Raw genomic sequence first — 3,738 nt, forward strand, 5'->3', positions numbered from 1 at the left:
ATCACATAGAGCTTTTTCAAAGGTCATGGTGCCTATGGTACAAGGTATTAAGAACTTGCCAGGATCTTGTCTCTTTTGAGGTAAAATTTGCTGAATCCAGGTATCTAGTTCATTAATGAGCAAGGGAGGTTCACTTTCCCAAGTCTCATTACCAAACAACTTGGCATTCAGCTTCATGATAGCTCCTAAATATTGAGCAACTTGCTCTCCAGTCACATCTTCATCCTCTTCAGAGGAAGAATAGTCTTCAGAGCTCATGAATGGCAGAAGGAGATTTAATGGAATCTCTATGGTCTCTATATGAGCCTCAGATTCCTTTGGATCCTTAATAGGAAACTCCTTCTTGCTTGAGAGACGTCCCAGGAGGTCTTCCTCACTAGGATTTTCGTCCTTTTCCTCCCTTGTGCATTCGGCCATATTGATCACATTAATGGCCTTGCACTCTCCTTTTGGATTCTCTTCTGTATTGCTTGGGAGAATACTAGGAGGAGTTTCAATGACTTTCTTACTCAGCTGGCCCACTTGTGCCTCCAGATTTCTGATGGAGGATCTTGTTTCACTCATGAAACTGAAAGTGGCTTTTGACAGATCAGAGACTAAATTTGCTAAATTAGAGGAGCTTTTTTCAGAATTCTCTGTCTATTGCTGAGAAGATGATAGAAAAGGCTTGTTATTACTGAGCCTATTTCTTCCACCATTATTAAAGCCTTGTTGAGGCTTTTGTTGATCCTTCCATGAGAAGTTTGGGTGATTTCTCCATGATGAGTTATAGGTGTTTCCATAAGGTTCACCCATGTAATTAACCTCTGCCATTGCAGGGTTCTTAGGATCATAAGCTTCTTCAGAAGCTGCCTCTTTAGTACTGTTGGATGCATTTTGCCAACCATTCAGACTTTGAGAGATCATGTTGACTTGCTGAGTCAACACTTTGTTCTGAGCCAATATGGCATTCAGAGCATCAATTTCAAGAACTCCCTTCCTCTGAGGCGTCCCATTATTCATGGAATTCCTCTCAGAAGTATACATGAATTGGTTATTTGCAACCATGTCAATGAGTTCTTGAGCTTCTGCAGGTGTTTTCTTTAGGTGAATGGATCCACCTGCAGAATGGTCCAGTGACATTTTCAAAAATTCAGATAGACCATAATAGGATATATCTAATATGGTCCATTCTGAAAACATGTCAGATGGACACCTTTTGGTCAACTGCTTGTATCTTTCCCAAGCTTCATAGAGGGATTCACCATCTTTTTGTTTGAAGGTCTGAACATCCACTCTAAGCTTGCTCAGCTTTTGAGGAGGAAAGAATTTATCCAAGAAGGCCGTGACCAGCTTATCCCAGGAGTCCAGGCTATCCTTAGGTTGTGAATCCAACCATATTCTAGCTCTGTCTCTTACAGCAAAAGGGAAAAGCTTGAGTCTGTAGACTTCAGGATCAACTCCATTCGTCTTAACAGTCTCACAAATCTGCATGAACTCAGTTAAAAACTGGTTAGGATCTTCAGATGAAAGTCCATAAAACTTGCAGTTCTGTTGCATTAAAGCAACTAGTTGAGGCTTAAGCTCAAAATTATTGGCTCCAATGGCAGGAATGGAGATGCTTCTTCCATCAAATTTGGACGTTGGCTTTGTGAAGTCACCAAGCATTCTCCTTGCATTATTGTTGTTGGGTTCGGCTGCCATCTCCTTCTCTTGTTCTAATATTTCTGAAAGGTTACCTTTAGATTGTTGTAATTTAGCTTCTCTTAGTTTCTTCTTCAGAGTCCTTTCAGGTTCGGGATCAATTTCAACAAGAGTGCCTTTTTCCTTGTTCTTGCTCATATGAAAGAGAAAAAAACAGGAAAAGAAGAGGAATCCTCTATGTCACAGTATAGAGATTCCTTTATGTTAGTAGAAGAAGAAAGGAGAGAAGAGTGAAGAAGAATGGGTTCGGATTTTCAGATGAAGAGAGGTGGAGAGAAGTGTTAGTAAATAATTAAATAGAATAAGAAAAGAGAGGGAGAATTTCGAAAATAATTTTGAAAAAGGGGTTAGTATTTTCGAAAATTAAATATAAGATATAATTAAAATTAAAATTTAAAACAAAAAGAATTTTTGAAAAAGAGAGAGGTATTTTCAAAAATTAGAGAGGGAAAAGTAGTTAGTTGGTTTTGAAAAAGATAAGAAACAAACAAAAAGTCAAATAGTTAGTTGAAAAAGATATTAAAATCAAATTTGAAAAGATTAGAAGATAAGAAGTTAGATAAGATATTTTGAAATCAAATTTTGAAAAAGATAAAATTTTTGAAAAAGATATGATAAAAGATAAAAAGATTTAATTTAAAAATTTAAAATTACTTAGTTCACTAACAAGAAACCACAAGATAAGATTCTAGAACTTAAAGATTGAACCTTTCTTAACAAGAAAGTAACAAACTTCAAATTTTTGAATCAATCACATTAATTGTTAGTGAGTTTTCGAAAATTTGATATAAAGATAAGAAAAAGATTTTGAAAATAATTTGAAAAAGAATTTAAAAAGATAAGATTTTTAAAATTGAAATTTTGACTTGACTTGTAAGAAACAACTAATTTTAAAAATTTTTGACCAAGTCAACCTAAAATTTCGAAAATTTGGAGAGAAAAAAGGAAAAGATATATTTTTTATTTTTGAATTTTTAACACAAACATGACCCAAAACATGAAAACTTTGGATCAAAACACAAGATACATGCAAGAACACTATGAATGTCAAGATGAACACCAAGAACACTTTGAAGATCATGATGAACATTAAGAACATAATTTTTGAAAAATTTTTGATGCAAAGAAAACATGCAAGACACCAAACTTAGAAATCTTTAATGCATGGACTCTAACAAACAAAAAATGCATATGAAAAACAAGAAACAACACAAAACAAGAAATCATCAAGATCAAACAAGAAGACTTGTCAAGAACAACTTGAAGATCATGAAGAACACTATGAATGCATGGAGTTTTCGAAAATTGCAAGAAAAAAAAATTTTTAAAGCATGCAATTGACACCAAACTCAAGACTAGACTCAAGACTCAAATAAGAAACACAGAATATTTTTTATTTTTATGATTTTATGAATTTTTTTTGGATTTTTATTAATTTTTTCGAAAAAAATTTTGGAAAAACGAAAAAGAAAAATTTTGAAAAAGTTTTTGAAAATATTTTTTTGAAAGGAATAAAAAGAAAATTACCTAATCTGAGCAACAAGATGAACCGTCAGTTGTTCAAACTCAACAATCCCCGGCAACGGCGCCAAAAACTTGTTGCACGAAATTGTGATCCTCAAAGTTGGTCTCTTTGTACTTGTATGAAATTTAAATATTGGCTCTATCAAAAATACCCCAAAGAGATCATGGTATGATGAATTGGGATCTTAATAATCCCTGGTAATGGCACGTGTGATCACAACTCCGTTCAACTAACCAGCAAGTGCACTGGGTCGTCCAAGTAATACCTTACGTGAGTAAGGATCGATCCCACGGAGATTATTGGTATGTAGCAAGCTATGGTCACCTTGTAAATCTCAGTTAGGCGGATTAAGTTGATTTATGATAAGTTAGAAAATTAATAATAAACAGAAAATAAAATAGGATAGAAATACTTATGTAAATCAATAGTGGGAATTTCAGATAGGCGTATGGAGATGCTGTGCTCCTCTTGAATCTCTACTTTCTTATTACATTCATCCAATCCTTCTTACTCCTTTCCATGGCAAGCTG

At 34.3% G+C, this 3,738-nt stretch overlaps 1 non-coding gene across 1 annotated transcript; it reads left to right on the top strand.

The window, feature by feature from the left end:
• Window positions 1-1,180: 1,180 nt before the first annotated feature.
• LOC130958520 (small nucleolar RNA R71) lies at window positions 1,181-1,284 on the top strand. Its single transcript, XR_009077637.1, has one exon. It is a non-coding gene; the product is annotated as a small nucleolar RNA R71 (small nucleolar RNA).
• The last annotated feature ends 2,454 nt before the right edge of the window (window positions 1,285-3,738 follow it).

This window comes from Arachis stenosperma, chromosome 10, assembly GCF_014773155.1.
Source record: "Arachis stenosperma cultivar V10309 chromosome 10, arast.V10309.gnm1.PFL2, whole genome shotgun sequence".
Lineage (NCBI taxonomy): Eukaryota > Viridiplantae > Streptophyta > Magnoliopsida > Fabales > Fabaceae > Arachis > Arachis stenosperma.